This window comes from Lonchura striata, chromosome 4 (genome assembly GCF_050655825.1).
Source record: "Lonchura striata isolate lonStrDom1 chromosome 4, ASM5065582v1, whole genome shotgun sequence".
Classification (NCBI taxonomy): Eukaryota; Metazoa; Chordata; class Aves; order Passeriformes; family Estrildidae; genus Lonchura; species Lonchura striata.
This window is the reverse complement of record NC_140706.1, coordinates 45,646,888-45,665,590: the sequence shown is the minus strand read 5'-3', so window position 1 is coordinate 45,665,590 and position 18,703 is coordinate 45,646,888. Positions and strand designations below refer to the sequence as shown.

The 18,703-nt window shown below is 37.4% G+C and overlaps 1 protein-coding gene across 2 annotated transcripts in view; it reads left to right on the top strand.

Annotated features, from left to right (window-relative positions):
• The window catches only part of LOC146767617 (uncharacterized), a 311,220-nt gene that overhangs the window by 239,086 nt on the left and 53,431 nt on the right, over window positions 1-18,703 (top strand). For both annotated transcript variants that reach the window (XR_014955155.1, XR_014955154.1), the window contains exons 12-14: window positions 2,507-6,614; window positions 8,611-8,759; window positions 16,793-16,945. The gene's annotated coding sequence lies outside the window, so the exon portion shown is untranslated. The remainder of the gene's footprint in view (window positions 1-2,506; window positions 6,615-8,610; window positions 8,760-16,792; window positions 16,946-18,703) is intronic.

Below are 18,703 nucleotides of genomic sequence, written 5' to 3'. Positions count from 1 at the left end.
AAATTTTAAACATTAAAACCCAACTATTAAAATTTCTAAAATTGATGTTTTTTGTAAAGCACAGTTTTCTAAAACAAATAAGAATTTTTTATTTATAATTATGGTTTGAGTTTTTAGAATCCTCCTGATTCAGAAGGAAAATTAATTTCCATGTTTAACAAAAAATCCAATTAGAAATCAACATTAAAAATATACATTTTGCATGATGCATTTGTGCCATATGGCAAAAAGCTTTAACTATCTGCTTCCAGTGATGTTTGTGAATTATTATCAAACCAATGGTTAGCAGAGGAGGTCATTTCCCCTTTCCTTTATTATTTTCAGCATTTTACCCTCCATACTGTTGGATTAGGAAGTTTTTCCCTTTTCCTTTAAGGCCCTTTGTTTGCGATCTGCTGGCCAAATTCATCTGTATGCATCATTTTCAGTAATATTGAGAGTTATACCTTCCATGAGTCTTTGGCACTGCATGATGAAGCGCTCTATTTATATTAAAATGAAGAAGTTCCTAAGGGAGACATAGAACAGAATGAAACAACAAACAGAGCTTTAGAGAGTGGATATGCGAAGTGACAGTGACTGCAAAATGGTAGCTCTCGTTACAGAGTGGCCCAAAGGGCTGCAGGAAGACTTATAGCATGAGCCACACTGGCTTGAACTTGGCAGCTCTTAGAGGCTTAAGCACTTGCCACAGGAAGATGTTTTACAAGGCAGAAGTTAATCAAACAATTTCTCAAGATTGCACATCTTGATTTGGGATGTCATTGACAAAAGACTTTGTGCATGGCTTTGCTATATATAAATGAGAGGAATTGTTTTAACATCAAACCATATTTCTTCATTTAAATCAGCGTGCAGCTATATTGCTGTTGTTATGATTTACTTAGTCTAGATAATAGGAGAAACAAGACATGGACGTCACATTATACAGCAACTAATGTCCTTCTGTTTTCAACTTGAGGGAAGGGAGAAAGTGAATGAAGCTGCTACTGAAATGTGCCCTGCAGTTCAACTTGGATCAGATAAGAGCACTATAAAGTGGTTTATTGTGGCAGGGAGGAAGCCTTAAATTGCCTAGAGGACTCTCTCAAACCAATCATGGTGAGGAAAGCAGTGAGGTTGCTGTGCCTTCTCTTCTGATGGTGTAAGCAATCCACAGGTTCATCCAGAAGTACAGGAAAAGGAAAAGAATGAGGATTATATTAAAGGTGAATTTCAAAGAAAAAAAATATTTTCCAAAGTGAGAAAGAATATCAGATATGATTTTTTAAAGAAAAAAAAAAGAGACAGAGGAGGCAGGAGGGGGCATTGCAAATCACAGGTTTTTTTGGCCATCAAGGCTCTGTCTGGGCCAGGAAGTGGGGGTATATGGTGCTACTGGGTGGGGAGAGTTAAGACTGAGCATCTGCAAAGGGAATGCTTTTTTATCTCTTTGTTTTCATCATGTGATATTTGACACTATGTTCCATATAAAGGAAATATTTTGGAAGATTCATTCTCAGGTTGTCAATTAGCCAGTCACAGCTTCCCAGTGAGAACCAGGGGTAGAGCCTATGCTTCATTCCAGCACAAATGGGAGGCAGTCTACACTTGATATTCCTCAACTCTAATAGCACATGTGTAAGGACCTTCTTTTCAAACTACTTTCCATCTTCTAAAATTACCTCCCCTTTGTTTGAGAATGTCTTTTTTGTAACAGTTATTGCAGAGGACAGGAATTATCAGTCATGTAGGAAAAATTCCAAGAACCAAAAGGTAGACTTGTATTCTTGGGATCCAATCCTTACTATATCTGCCTCAGATCATGTTGTCTGATAATACACCAGCAACCCTGCCACAGAAAATGTGCACCAAACAAGAATTTCTAGTCATTGCTTACTTTGGGATCCATCACTGTGGAACTCCCTTGGCATCCCATCCACTTGCCATTGCCCTGAGATTAGCAGGACCCCTCAGAGCTGTTTTTCACCACTTATGCTAATACCCTCAGAATAGCTGAAAGGGAGAACACAAGAAGACTGGAGGTAAAGATTTGGATAATAATTTCCAAATAATAGACTATGGGGGATTATTATTTTCTTTGTTATCAAGAATAGGAGAGCTATAAAGAGATTCAGGACTCTGTAAACTCTGCCCCGGGACAGCTGTGCAAATTGTCCATAAAGAGCAAAGTTTGAATGGAATCTCCTTCTCCAAAAGGTCTTCTTTCCTTATAGATTTTAAATTCTAGTGATGGAATATGTGCACAGTTTCAAAAAAGTGCTTTCTTTCATCAAGATTTACAAGCCTTTTTACCAAAGCAATTGTCCAGTCTATTTTGATCCCAGGCATTCAAAATTTGATCAGGTTTAGTGTTAAAATGAAACCATTTCTAAGAGATGGTATGTGTGAGAGACTTGGGGTATTTTTCATGCATCAGCCAGTCCAGCGTGTGTATTTGTCTCTGCTCTTGGGGATGGCTGCTAAATGATCTGACCTGCATTTCTCATGTCAAACTGTCTTTCAGGCATCTACCTTCAAAATACCTGGAGAGAGTGCAGCCAATCAATTGGAGAAGGGCAGTGATGTGGGACTTCCTCCTTCTGGCAAAGCTCTGCAGAAGAGGTGGTCCTTTTATTTCCACATATTTGCATTTGTTTCTCTACATAAGCCAGTTTTTCTGAGCTACTTTGAATGTCTTGGACAATGTGTTTATGTTCTTAACGTGTTTTGGCAGCAGTACAGTTTTCTCTGGCATGCATTTCTGTATTTTCTTGATAGAAGTAACACCTCTGACAATGAAACAGAGAAATCTGTAAAGTTTGGTAGTTGACCAAGCATAAAATAGGCATTCCAGAAGAGATTAGAGAAGGTAATGAATCAGTGATACTACTGCCTATTTAGAATCAGACACAGGAAGAAATTAAGGAACTATTTTTTTTTTCATGTATTTCACTAAGAGTTATTACAGAGCTTTAAACATACATACTTAAAAAGCAGAATACCCTTCTATCTTAGGTTAATTCTTTAGAGTTCATGGTGTGGCTAATTCAGCTAACAGGGAAAACACTGTGGGATGTGCCCCTTGTGACCTCTAAGGGTGAGCTGGACCCCAGAACTTAGCACCAGACGCCCATCACTCCAGAATATCCATATTGAGAAATGAAATCCTCCTCCTTTAAAAATGTAACTAAATTGTCCCACCTTCTGATCACTGGGCCAAGTACATGGTTTAATCTAGAAGTCTGTAAAAACCAGCTGAAAACCATGTATACTTCTTCATGATTAAAATACTTGAGACAGTAACAGTAAGTGACACTATGTAACAGCAATTACACATTATTGCTTAGATCTCCTGCTAATGTAATTTCAAATAACTGTGTTTGAGGCCATGTTTCAGTAAGTCACTCAGTAAAGATTTCAAGTAAGAGAGATCAATTTTAATTAAGCACATGTTTTAGAGATCATACAAAAGTAGAAAGAAAAAATACTTTTCTTTTAGGAGAGAGTTATTGAATATATTGTAGAAGATTATTGTTATTAATTTGTTAATTGGTCTTTTATATTATGTTAAAGAATGTGGAATTAAAAAAGATCAGGAAAAAGCTAATTGTTATCTGTGAAAATTAATCAGAGTAAAAAAATTATATCTATTAAATTCAAATACAGAGCTAAAGCTACATTTACAATAACTGTTACAGCAAATATCTCTATGTGAAATAATTTGTTGTCTAAACTTGCTAATGTAATATAGTTTAACTAAACTATACTTTGAGTAGACAGCAAAATATTCAGATGGCAAAAAATTCTAGAATGACTCAGCACTTTACCATAAGTCTGAGTTTTATTATGTATAATTTTGTATTTGCTGTAGTTATTCCTTCAAACAAATAAATTCTTCCTTTCCTTACTATAGACTATGACTACAAAAAAATTACTGAGAAGGAAAAAATGGTATTTCTAATGTGTAAAATGCATTTTCATAGAAAGAAAGAAGGAAAAAACCCAACAAGATCCATAAACTGACCACTGAGAGCACACAGATAGCAGGAGCTTGAGCACTTCCCTCTCTTTCTTACAGCCCCATGTTTGAATCCTTCACTACCTGCCTGCCTCTGGAAATGTAATATCCAAGGATTCTAGCTCTGTGGATGTACTAATGACCGTGGTGTTTCAATGGGCTTACAATGGCTTGTAAGTGGATGAGGTGGCACTTTTCTTCTAGCATGTGAACACCAGCAGCAAAGCCCACCCTGGCCTTGTCTTCCCTTCTCACCTGAAGTGTCTCAGGCCAGCCTACAACAACTGCCCTACAAAGCTCAGACATCCCTGGGCCCACGTGCTTTTGCTTTCTGGGTCCCATTCACAATCAGAAGTCTTTGTGGGTGATAGTTAAAGAGTCCTTACTTATGGAAGGAGAGTCTTTCACCTGTAGTCTTATGCACTGTTACAAAATTTGGAATTAGCAAGTATCAAGAGAAAAGCAATTTTTAATATAAGGAAGTTGCAATAATTGAAAAAAAAAAAACCAAACAAACACCCAGAGAACACAGTTTGCAAGGTTAATGCATTTCCTCCAGAAAGAAGTGGAAGAATAATTTCAATGCACTTTGATTCATCAGGTTTTAGTTGCTGCTGTAATCATTTGACATTATATATTTGACCACCCTGAATAGCCAGGTCACTAAGGGTCACTGGGTTAAAGCAATGTTTTGTACCATGTTTTGAGGAAGCTGTGTTTATTTTATTGCTCATCATTGTGCTTCTTTTGCCATACTTTGATCTAAAATTTCTCTTCATTTTTTTTTTCCAGAAGATCAAGACCAGAGATACTGTATGTAATGACTGGCCAAATTTGCCTCTTCACTATAAATAATCACTGTAGGAAAATTAAGGTGCAAAACCATGCCTGGTATAATTGTTGCATACTTATTAGCAGCTTTCCCTTTCCAGATTCTCTGGGTGTTTTTTGCCCATGATAATGTGAATACTTAAGGGGAAAGTGTAATTAGCAACTGTGTAGTTCATTCAGTAAACATTTCTGAGCTGTTTGATGTGACTGAACTGAGCGTCACATATAATTTTACACTTTTATCCTACCAGGCAACTGACAGGTCTCTAATCTCAGCCTCAGAGCTTTCACTCTGCTTGAACTTTGCTTCATAGAGGTCATTTTCCAACCACCTGGGAGCAGAAGCCACGTCCATTAAATCCCACAGAGTCGATAGATGCGATAATAGCTTTAGGCATATTTTCTTAGAACTCAGGGGGAAAAGACAATTTCAATAAATGTAAAGCTATACTACCTACAATCCACAGAATATGTAAGCAAATCTCATAGGAACACATATTTCTTTTACCTCCTGGCAAGAATCTCTTTAATAATAAGATACATTTTTTTTGTTTTCACTATCAACACTTGATAAGGCTAAAAAGTCACAAAAGATGCTTTAGGAAGGGAGCAAAAAGGAAGAAATGCTCAAGGTGAAATGACCAATAAAACATTCCCTCAGGTTTGGATATCGCAAGGTATTAAGTAGTCTAATGCATATTTCTCCCCTCAAAGAAATGCAGATGGTAATAGGGTGTGTGCATGATGATCTGACCATCATATTGCAAATAAGAGCCAAGTGTTAGTTCAGCATACAAACAACTGATAGGAGAAAAGCAGAGACCAAGCATCTCCAAATACATGCTATTAGCATGCCAAGGAGGCTTGTACACATAACACTTTGATATATTTTATATTTTATCGATAACAGCTCATCAAAATAAACTTGCAAGTTGTATCTGTCAAGATAATTAACAGGCAGTTCCTCTGCAGCAGATGTCCAAGTAGGAAGGGCAATTCTTCCCTTGACATTGCATCAAAGGAAAAACAAATATTAAAATAAAATAGTGAGAGTTATCTCAGTTTGATCATAGCTGCGTATCATAAAACCTCCCTTCATGACAAAACAAACAATCACTGCTTGACTGTCAAACTCTCACAATGAGATTGAAGATAAACTTTCCAGGTCCTTCAACGTTTTTGCTATTGTCTTTGATTTTTTCTTTCCTTGATGTATTTGTGGTGCAAAGGAATAAATCTTGAAAGTAAAGTATCCCCTCCAGCAAAATATTTTACACCATTTGCCTTGGAGAATTCACTGCAGGGAAGAGAAAAGAAAGGGAAAAAAGCCCCACAGAGTAGCTGGAACAGCTTCAAATTCAATAGTCTATGAGATGTTCTTTTAAATGATCCTTCTAAATATAACAGTTCAATAGATCAGTAGTTAATACAAACGTTACCTGCAAGCTGGAGCTATTAATTTCTGCTACACTGTTCCAATGCCAAATGTTAGCCTGATGCTTTATAAGCCAGCACACACACGCATACACTTATATGAACATTAGACAAAAAACAACTGAGCAAGGGGGCTAGTGTACCCATAATAAAAGAGAAAAATAGCTGCTAGATCACAATACAGAGTTTTTAATTTATTTATTTTTTCCTTAAAGGTCCTCTGAGAAACAGTCAGAAGAATGTTGAACCTGAACAGAAGAATGTTTCTGATGGTGAGAATTTGTATGGCCTCTTGACAAAAGTGAGAGAAACAAAATAATTTGGTAGAATAATTTGACTCCATTCAAAGGTAATAGTCAGATATGGCAATTGTATTTAGTGTCTGTACAGTAGCACGAGGTTGAAAGCTTTTAGCATATACATTCAAAATGAAAAAATATATTAGGCTCTGGGAGAAGAATGTGAGGTAGGAGCTGTCTCCTGCTTTAGTGGCTGCTTTGGCAGTGGTAGTGCTGTGAAGAGCTTTCCTCTGGTCCAGGCTCCCAGGGCTGGAGATGTAGGGGCTGCAGAGGGACTATAACCCAACATGCAGCATGAACCCCCGAGAACTCCTGGTGGCAGAAAAGGGAGGTGAACCCTCTTCATTGTTCTTAGATGTGTTGAGCTTGAGGGAGGATGTAGGAGACAGCATTTGCTAGACTGGATGTCCTTCCTGCCCCCATTTATACAGTTATTTTGAAAGTAGCAGCCTGCAAGTGTTACAGCATCTGCAAATGGCACAAATAACAGAAATGACCCACCTGCCACATCACATTTTCCCATTGTTGATGTGCAGGTTGTGAGCCACTGTCCTGCTAGGTCCTGGTTTAACACACATTTAAAATACTTGGCTCAAATTCCCTAGGAATAGTTATATAAGATCTCTCTTTGTCCTAGGATTAGTGTTTGTTCTTACAAGTTCATCTGTGGCTGTCCGGTAATTGGAGGCCACTGGGAGTTGTGACACTTGTTTCAGGCTTGATCAAAACATGAAAAGTCTGAACACAGCAGTCAGTGTGCACAGCCTGACATTTCACCAGGGTACTTTGTGCTTTCAGATACCTCACATGGGAATCCACAGAAGAAGGTCTTCAGTTTTTATCTTGTAAACAGCACAAAGTAACATTCTTATTTTCTCCTATACTTCTAAGAAAGAAAAGTCAGTTGTGTCCTCCAGAGATTCACTGGGTTGCAGTGCAAGGTCCTAACCTGCCAAGTGAGCAATGTGCTAGAAATTGATATTTCCTTGGGGAATTGAGGCTGGACATCTAGTTCTGGGATATGAATTGGCTCTACAGTTATTTTATACATTTCAGTGGTGGTGGAAGAGCCCAGAGAAAACTTTTGGGAGAAAACATCAGAGAATCACTATGGACAGAGGGAAAATACTGTCAAAGAAGCTAATTAAGGAGAGGAAAAGAGCGCAAAAGATTTGCTCCCTGATGTACTGAAATTGGTTTTTCTGTTTCAAATCACGTGTGCTGAGCTGATTTTTCTATTACAATGTTTATGGTTGCAGTCCACCAGAAGTGCATATTCACGCTCAGAGGACCTTATTTTTGTCTTTATTTCTATGTTTTGAATGACAATTTTATTTAAGCAAGCTGTCACCTCTACTTCATTACCCTGAATCTGTTTTCTTCTACTCAAGCTGGTACCTTGGCCAATCTTTTTACCATTTCCTCTTGTTATGTCCTCACCTCTCATTCAAAGATTTATAACTTTTATTTCCTCTTGCCACTGCCTCCTGTTTCAGTCATTATAAGCAAGTCAGGTGTAACTTTCCAACAGCAACCTGTCAGTCAATTCTATTCACCCCACCCATCTCTGACTAGCCAAGGTCCTCTCATCAAAGCTATGTCTAAACCTAGGAGACAATGTTCTTCCTGATAAGCTCCGGTCTTTCCTACCTTTATTTACCTATTGTCATAAATTAACTTTTCTTTAAGTTTTCTTTTCAATCTGGTAGTTTGATGGCCTTCTTTTCTAGCTACATGTCTCCTATGTGTCCAAACCTTAGCAATCCTGTCCTAAAAAGGACTTCACCCTACCTCACGTTTTGGTGTGCTGTTTGGAATACTGCAAGTAGTCAAAAGCTGATATTTTCGTTTGTTATTTACTTAAGCAATTCTTATATCTGGGAAACCAAGTGGAGAGTGATTTATTTATTAATATAACTTTACTGATACATGTCCAGAATTCTTCTCACAATATATCCTGTGTATGAATAATAAATATTACTGAAATAATAACAGATTTACTATTTTTATGCTCTGTTTCTGTCCCCATGTGATTCTAATAAGAAGAACCCATGCTGGAAAAGAAGTCCTGAAGTTATTTTATGTTTCTACTCTAATCCTAATCCTCCAATGCAGAACAAAATTCATCTATGCCAGAAAATATCGTGTGGAAACCAGACACCTTTCTGTTTTTACTGCTGCTGCCCCAAATGGAGGTATGTGAATACTGCTGAGCTCAGAATTATGGTCCATGACCAGAAGTGACATTTGCAGTGCCAGACCTTATTTGTTACAGAGACAGGTTTAACATATTTATGCTTTACTTGAATGTATGGCTGATGATGGCTCCCAAGGATTGCACTGGCACGCAGGGATGGCTGGGAAGAAAATCTCTCCTTTATTTTTGCCAAATTTCCCCTAGCACAGGAACAGTGAAGAATGATGCTTTGCTGGTTCTGTGCTGCTGATCATTGCTCCCAGGTATTTTTCATTTATGGGGCCCATTGCCTTTCTGTTAACTTGTTCTTGTGAACTGGTACAAAAAAAGCTATCTTTATAACTTGGAGTCAGAAAGAAAAGTTCCTTTTTAGAGCTTTAACATAGTTTAAAGGGTAAAGTATGGCAATTATTTCTGAAGCAAAATACCACAGCTTGTTTGGATTTGTTGCACTTCATTAGATAGGCAACCCTCTAAACAAGAGTTTCTAAACAGTAATTTACTTAATAGAGTATATTTATGGTCTAAGAGAGCTTATTTCCAAAATAAGCTTTTAAAAAACCTTTTTTAATATGAAATCACAAATAAAACTGAAGCATTAGATGCAATTAGTGAAATTCACTGAATTATCAAATTCTACTCCATTTTAAGTTGGTCAGCTCCTTGAAATGCTCTAAGATACATTTTTATATCTGCAAATCTAAAATTATTTCTGGAAAAGGGTAGATAGAGAAAAGGAGTTGAAAAATGTAAAAATTATTTCTATAGTGTAAAAGCTGAGAGAAAAAGCTACAAATGGGATCAATATGCCTTGCTCTTGCTGCCTTAATCCAGCACCTCAAGAATCAATGTCTCAAGTCAATCCTTCCAGATGAGGTGCTGATTGAGTTCCAGTCACTTGGAATGGTAGGAAGGGGGTGGCTTTTGAAAATAAAGAGCCAATCTTCTCAGAAGAGTAACTTTATCTTATGTAAAATGCATAAAGAGCCATTTTTGCCACAGGAGAATGTGGAGGGCTGAGTGTCTGCATTATGGGACGGAGCTCAGCATCATCACCTCCTCAGCCAAATCCTACTGTCTTTAGTCTTACAAAACTTTAGTGAGAAACTTTTGACTAAAAAGCATAGTTGAGTCATGTGTCTCTGTTTTAAATCCTATAATTTCTGGTTTATTTGACTCTCTCACAAAGGAAATATTACAAAATACTAATTTTTTGATATGAGGTGTTGGGGATGTTGCTAAGATTGTTCACCTAGTAGGAAAGAAAGCAAAATATGCCAGGAAAAGAACAGAATTCTATCTGGTGCACTTACTTCTAAAATAGCTATGTCAGAGATTTAAGAAGTGGGAACACTTTCTGATTCATTAAAGCTTTGTCTTTCTGGCCATAAACAGCTATATATTGCTGGTAAACAGCCCTTCTAAAGGTATGTGACCATCCTGCAGTTTTTCTTTTCTGCAGGTTGTGCACATCCATCTTGGGCTAGAGTACATTCCCCAGGGGCCATGGACTGTGACTATCATCTGAAAAATACTGGCATCTACAGTGAAATTACTGAGGCCATGAAAATGTTTTGCTACACCACCTATCTGTTAGCACTTCTGCAAGAAAAGCTGCATATTTAGTAATGGGACAAAACTGAGGTTTTGCTGAAGCTTTTTGGTCTCTCTAGAGTGGATGAGGCAGGCCTGCAGTGGAGAATGAATCATTAGAAATGTATTTTATCTGGAGAAAAAAAACCCTTCTGGTATCATCATACAAAGATCAGAATGATGCCAACCCAGTTTGGAGATGTGTATAGGTGTGTTCTCTGCGGAAAGGGTGGATAGATGGTGTATGTGTATAGACACTATACAAAAGACTTGGGGTTTACTATTTAACACTAGAAGGTCATGCTAAATATGCTAGAAAGGTAATCTTTATGCTGGAAAAATGCAGAGCCATTTTAGCACCATGCCTCTCCTCAGGTAATATGTCTTGCTGTCCCAGCAGTCCTAAAGAGGCCAAACATGGAAGACCTGGATGTCAGGAAAGTTACCTGTTGTGTAGCTCTCCCCTGCTGACAAGGAAGAGTATCAGCTGTCACGATACTGCTGATACAGATTCCACTGCTGTTAGCAATTATCTGCAAGGTGCAATAGCCAGTTGCTTCTTTCTTTTCTGGGTGTGATTTGGGGTAAAAGAATTACCCTTAGCTGTATGTATCTTCCTCTGTGGAAAAGGTACCCCAAAGCTCAGCATGGCAGAAGAAACCTTTGGCTGTCTGTATGACACTACACAGAGAAATTTCTTTCATTAGCATGTCTGAAAATAAAACAACGAAAATCCATTCAGAGCTTTCTCCAATCCTGCTCAAAGAGCACAAAGCCCTGGAAAACCCTTACAGTAAAAAGAAATGTTACAGTGGTTGCCAAGTCATCCACTAAGATCTTAGTAAATATTAAAATGGAGTCTTTAATAATGCAGTTCTTTCACGCATGCACTTTGGGACTTAACTTTCAACTGAATAAGCAATTGAGAATGCAAAGTGTTGTTATAATTGTTATCTCATTATAGTAATATGGTTCTCAGGAATTTTTCATCATGCATTGTGTGGGATATATTCCACTTTGGGACACATGGAAAATGTCACAAGGAGAAAGTTGGCCAGAGGTGCCTCAGTTCAGGCAGATACTGTCCCAATGCTTTGAAGCTGTCTGGTGTTAGAGGAATGTTCACTCCAGAAAAGATGGGGAGTAAATTGAGAAAGATTTTCTTCAGAACAAGTTTTGAATGCTTTTCAGTGTTTTCTTAATATTATATAATACTTCATTACAGTTCTGTAATATTTCTGTATGATGCAAATCAAGTGGCCAAGTGCCATTCTAGATATCCCAACCGGAGCAATCGATGTGAGGCTGGTGACCCACGATGGATTGGAGGTTGGAGCTCTTCTGCAATAATTGGGTGAAAGGGATACCCCAGGTAGCCCAAGTGACACTCAATATCTCATAGTTACTCTGATGCTACTCTGTTTTGCTTCAGGAAAGGAATATGTGAATGGAAAATTACTATGAACAGTTTAAATTTTTAATTCTTTTTTAATTTAAAGAAAGCAGTTAATTGTAGGATTGAGTTTTCATGAGGAAAGGACACACTTTATCAGTCTGAATGCACCTAGAGGTCTTAAACCAAGCCCTTAAATATGGACCGCTCTTATTCACTGCAAACAAGATTAACACAATGTCTTCATCTTCCTTTGCTTGCCCTCATGTAAACCAAGGTGAGGTTTCAAGAGGAATCAATTTCGTAACTTGTATGTAGATACACACTGTGCCCTCAAACCATCCCTGCAGACCAGTGACAGAGCAGTCATCATGGCAGATTAAATTAGTTTATATTTGTACTCACTTTGCCTTGTTCTTTCATTTGGTTGTCCATTGATAGATAACAGTAGAATTTTTTGTTCTCTTTATAAATGTGATCATTTATGCTAAGATGGACAGCATAACATTAGAAAGGGAGGGTTTTTATGGTTACTAGGATATGCTAAAAGGCATATTTCACTTTAATCTTGTAAGCTTATCAGCCCTAGCTTTTAACTAATTTTCAAACCTAGAGAAAAATATTTCAGGTTTTCATAGATATTAGGAAAATTCCAAACTACAAAAAATATTGGAAAATAGGGTGTAAGGGACAGGAGGGTAATTAACAGAACTGAGGAAACAATTTCATTTTTCTGTGCTGACACCTATATTTTCACATGCATTTCTGTGCTAAACTTCTATTTTTTCATAAGCAAAGAGTTTAATGTGGTTCAAATTAAACCAAACATCTTTAAATGAGTCACAGAACACTTCTAGTGGCTTCATTTGACATTGAGTCAGGATTCAAATCAATTTAACCTGCAGCAGGTAACATTGGGAAGAGTATATTCTTTGAGAACAGGAAAACATTGATTTGTTTTGCATGTCCAATAGTTTCATAAGTTTAGCAACTGTGTTCAGGTGTGTAATACAGCACTCCTCCTTTCAAAGCTGGGGAGCTTGTAAAATCTTTTAAGAACAGGACCTTCATGTGAAAAAAGTTGCCTGATTGAAAGTGATTAAAATCCACTGGAAAGATTCCCACTGATATTGTGGCAAGCTTGTTGCAAATGATCACATATTTCTCTTCCAACAAAAATGAATCCACTGGGGTTTCGTTTGTATTGGTTGTTTTGGTTTTTAACTCCACCTATAAAACCTTTTTGTTGGTTTTATAGGTCCGCTTATTTTAAATGAAGCTGTGACTTGACTCTGTCTCATAAATTTGCTGGAAAGCATCAACACCAAACAATTAGCACAGTAAAAAGAGGCAGCATCAGAGGTGTAAAAATGCACTGCACCTTGAATACTGGGTTTTCCCTTTGGGGACAACTTTGTCGATATAAAAATATTCCCCCAGGTGCAGACGAAGCGCTGTGCCTCCTGCTCGCGCGGGGAAGGCTGGCACGCCAAGCAGAAGCAATTAGCGGCGCGGCGCCCGTGCGGCCGCCGGCCGGGCCCGGCTGATTGCCCAGGGCTGCGCGCTGCTCACGATGCAAATTGCATCTGGTCCCCCGGTAACCGGCATCGGCGCTGCCTCGGCCGTCCACTCGCTGCTCGTGCCCCCTCCACACTGCGATAATGGTTTTGGGGGGCAATCAGGGAATGGGGCCTTCTTGACTCATCTCTCATAATAGATTGTCCTCCTCAGGCAAAATTGAATAACCCCCGACATGGCCCGAAGGCAAGCAGCACGAATTCAATAAATCTGCAGGGTCAATGTCCTCTCATTTTTGGCAAGCAAGTAATTATTCTGCACTAACATTCAGTAATAGGAGCAGGAAGCTGCTGGAGACACCTTACTCGATGCCCAGAACAGCCACCTTAATAGGATATCCCTCTAATAAGTAATTCTGCCTCATTCCAATGCCTCTTGCCTTCAGGTTTGATTTTCATGCACATTTCGTGTACAAATTCTGCAGAGGCATTTTACCAACAGCATCTGTGGGAAAGTTTAACAATTTCACTCTCTGTTGTCTAATATTTTCCACTTTTATGGTTTACAGTTGTGCTGTCTATTTGCTTTTACTGATTTGTGAAAGATTTATTATAAACCAAATACAGCTGTTCTCTCCTTTCATAAACTGAAACTATTTTGGCAAAACCTATTTTCCACTATGAAAATAAATTTTAAATTGCTTCCCTCACCCAGCTTTCCACAAGCATGAGCATCCAGTTGTTATTTAGTGGTGCAGAATAGGTGCCAGGGTGGTTGTAAGCTCACTTAAGGGAAAGAAAATGCCTATGTTTCAAAAATAAACAGCAGAAATGTTGGAGTTTTTTCTCCTTCCATCCCCTTCATTTTCCAGGGGATTTAACATTATTATCAGGGAGCTGAAGAGTTATGGATTTGAATATAAAAAAATTCTCAGATTCAAACCATTTTTGTACTTTGATTTTGAACTTATTCTGAGGATTTTATGTATTTCATTTAGATACTTAACCTTTACCTTAAATTATATTACTATCAATCATCTAACATAATTCAGGGTTTTTTCCATGGCTTAAAATAGCCCTCTGCTTACTCTGAAAGGGTACACATTTTATTGGATCGGTTTCCACTGACAAAATTTGGATCAATACCATATTTCCTGTCATTTTGGAAGGGAATATTAAGTTCTAAATTCTTCAAGAATATTTTGGTATGGATTATAATATCCATTTTCCTTTCCTAAATTAGAAAAGTTAGGATGCTGCATTTTTAAAATGAAGTAAGAAATAGAAGAATAGGAATCCTACCAGTGCTGCTTCAATCTACATATTTTGGTATTTTTCTCTTGCTTTGTATTTTCCTGTTTTGTATTTTCCTGGATTTAAATGCGTTGATTCCATGGAAACTATTGCTTTATTCATTGGAAGAAACCTTCATCTCTTATCTCTTGAGAACAGTGCACATGTTTTAAATGAAGATCTTTGTATAAGAATAGAATATTCTTATAAGAATACTCTCTTTCTATGACCAATTGATGATTGATTATTGTAGGGCTGTAGCTGCACATCAGAATGCTTTTTGGAAATTAGCATTCATTCCCAACATGACAAATTTGTTTTAGTCTGTACTGGTTCTGTTTAATAGTTGGGACAAAACCTGGGCTAATATTGCTTGTGTTCATTTGTGAACATTGATTTAAAGTGCAAGTATAAGAAAATCTTGTTCTAAATGTAGACCAAATTTTTAGTGAAATGCTTGTCATTAATGGTGCTGTTTACCATCTTGCATCAACAGTGATTGTTTTTCCTCTCCTTGGTGCTTTTAAAATGCCATTTGCAATACAGCTTCAATATGATTTAATGTTCCTATTGGAAGGTTCTTCTTGCTACTGTGTTGACAGCCCCAAGTTAGAGCCATCTCCAGTCATTTGTTTGCCAGCTTGGCTCCATGACATATACTCCCTCAGCCTTGGGATCATGAAGGGCTTTAGGGATTTTTTTCCCTAGCACAAAGTTACCTTTCCTAGTGCTCTAGCCAAAGTTCCCAAGATTCATGGTGCTTGTAATAAAGCTTACAAATATACATACTCAGTCCATGAAAAAGTTTCTTTGTGTGCATTACTTCATTGCAAAAGAGGAAAGGTTTTCTAAAAGAACTGGACTATTGGGAACTGCAACAAAGAAGGGGTGTAATTCATGGAAATAAAGTCATGGAACAATTCTGGGTTACTATGATGGCTTTTAGATACAGTTCCATGTGTGTGTCTTGGACCCCTCTGTAGGATGTAATACAAAAGCCACCAATCTTCTTAGGCAGAGTGAATCACTAATTTTAACTTCTGCTCAAAAACTGTTGGCACAAGAAGCCATAAAGGAAGATATACACTTTCCTTAGTAAAGAAGAGCGCTCAGAATGGCTGTCATCATTGTCTATTTTAAAAATATGTCTCTACGTAACTTTTATGTTTTACCTTATAATGTTATTATGCTCTAATCTGTGGCTTGTGATGTCAATGAAATTATATACATTTCTTCACCTTGTATAGAAATACCTTCTTTTTTATGCCTAACTTACACACATGTATTTGTACACATACAGCTGTGTATTTTATTTTAAAGTGTATTTTGAAGCAAGTAAAAGCTGGAAAATGTTGAACATTTGTAAGACATATGGATGCTAAACTCCAAGCTTATAAACAGACAGTGAAATTACTGTTGGTTTCTTAGGCTTGACTTCTGTTCTTTCTACAGCCTGATTAACTCATAAGTATATGTACAGTATTTTACCTCAGGCTTTTGAAGGTATTTAGTTTTAAATCCATTTCAATATGATGGATAAAAATTAGGACCTGATCCTGTAAACCCTTTTTTGCTGGACTTGTGTAAATATTCCCATTTATAAATTAATTCATGTGCAGTGCTTTGAAATACCTGGATGGTTGTTACTAACCTGAGATGACTACTCATGTGTAGAAAAGTTTCAAGATTAGCTTCTTATATTTATTTTTAAAAAGAAACTTAACTTTGAGAAGTTTTTCATATATATTTTTTTTCATATATATTTTAAAGAGGCTCTGCTGAATAAAAAACTAAACTTCACACAGCCAGTGTGTTTTTAGCTTTAGTCAGTGCATAAACATTACTGACAGTAGCAAAATGCTTCTTTTATTTGAATAGAGAATAAAGTAAGTAGGCTTATAAAACTGTACTTTATCATTTGTTGACACAAAATTTCAACCCTTCCTGTTCACCTCTCCCAGCTGTCTCTCCTTATTTCTGCTCTTATTTAGTCCAAAATTCCTGCTGTTCCTTAAATGTGTGTATGTACATCAAGTATTAATGTCCTTTGAATTGTTTGGGTTTGCTTTTGTATGCCATATTAATGCTACTGTGAAACATCCCAATTTTAAGCCTAAAGCCAAGAAGTCATTCCAGAAATTTGTTAGTGAGCCTGAATTTTTTTATTATTTATTATTTTAATCTTTTCCTAGCTTGCTTTTCCTCTTTCTCATTTTTTTTTCTTTTAAATTACAGACAAGATTGCCAAAAACTCAACAGAGGAACAAATTGCCAGAGCTTCAAAATGCATGCATTCAGATATGAGTACAAATTCCACAAGACTTGGTCATGAAAAATCTCTTATCATCTGCTCCGATGGACAGATGCAAGGGACAAAAAAGCTGCAAGGTAAGCACCAGGGATAAAGGTGCCAGCAAAAGCCAGAAGAGCCTTATACAAGTTAAGCATTCAAAGCCAGGTTCTCATCTTTCTCTGTCCCTCTTGTGTGAGAAGAGGTACAGAGAGATGTCTGCATCACCAACTTCCTTGCTTAAGGGGATGTTGCTTAGGAGTGTAATATTATTTTCAGGCATAGATTTTTTTTTTCTCACAGATGTATTTTGTAGTTACACAGATGGTTATTTCTCATTGATGTCAGAGATGAGGAGATGAAAGGCAATAAAAGTGAGCTAGCCCTTCACTGAGCAGCATCCACCTTAAAGAAGCAATTGCTGTAAAATGTGTTTTCCTAAAGATTTGCAAAGTGGAAATCGTATAAAAATGAAGAAATATAAATATAAAAAGTAACACTATAGCATGCATCACAGTTAACCATCCAAATGATATTGGGAGATGGGATAAGCATGACTGTGGGCCAAAGTCATCACTAGAGGACAACAATTTCCTGGCTTTGTATTATTGTTCTGTCTGACATGCTGTGTGTCATCTGCATTTCTTCCTCTCATTTCCTATGACTGTTTCTTTTGCTTTTAGTTCTTGCTTGTTTGTTTGGACTCAGGAGCAGGGGGAATGTGGGGGGTTTTTGAGGCTTTTTTCTTTTGTGACCGACTTATTCTAAAAAGAAGGTATAAAATATCATTTTAAGACATTATATTTTATTTCATTTGGCTTTGTTTCCACCACACACACACCCACACACCACTTTCTTGGCATTGCTAGTGAGTTTTTATATCATATCCCAGAAAACTGCAATGAAGTGTGCTTAGTATTAAATACCTAAAGCCTTGTTAGGTTCTTCTATTATTGTTGTTCCTATTATTATTACTGTTTCTTGTTGTTTATTTTAAGTACCATCATGAATCAGAGAGGACTTATAGGTCAGGAACTTGTCTGACTAGTTGCTGTACAGAGAACAAAAGGCAAGTTCTTCCAGTCAAGTGTTTCCAACACCCAAGTAAAAGTGCAAAATAGAGGAAATTCAAGGATTGCCCTATCCAGGCTCTCCACAGAAAGTGGAGAAAAGGGATGAAAAGGCTCCTGCCAAAGAGGACAACCAAAAGAAAAAATGAAGTGATAAAAAAAGAACCAGGTGCAGAGGTGCCACAAAAACTAGAAGGTCAGGAGAATTGCTCAGGATCAACTGAATCGAAAGCTGCACAATTGGTGACATTTGCTGAGTACAGTTGCAATGCACAAGGTTTACAACATGTGTAGAAAATCACTTACCTGACCTTGTTCATTACTCTGCAAGGATATTAATCAATTGCAAAGCAGGAAGGTTGTGTGAGCAGGTGATACTGAAATCCTTGCTCTTCTGATTCTTGTGGGTGGCTGAGGTACATACTGCAGGGGCCTGTGCTAAGTGGCTCAAATCAAAATTAGTCATTTCTGTGATGCTCTCAGTTTGCTTCTGTAATTGTAATATTCTATGGCTTCCAACTGGGATGGTTAAACAGGTCAATAGATATAGGTGGTTGTAGTCTACCACAGCCACAAGAACTGATCCTGACATGGGTAGAGAGAGTACTGTCTTCCCTATTTTATCAGTGATGAAATAAAAAAGAATAATAACAAAACTAATTAAATGCTTCAAAAAGTTATTATTTTATCAATATTTGTTCTTGTCCCCACATTTCTACCTTTTCATTTCTATCTGTACAACTTCTATTCATTTCCTCCTGAATCCCTCTTCTCCATAACTAACTC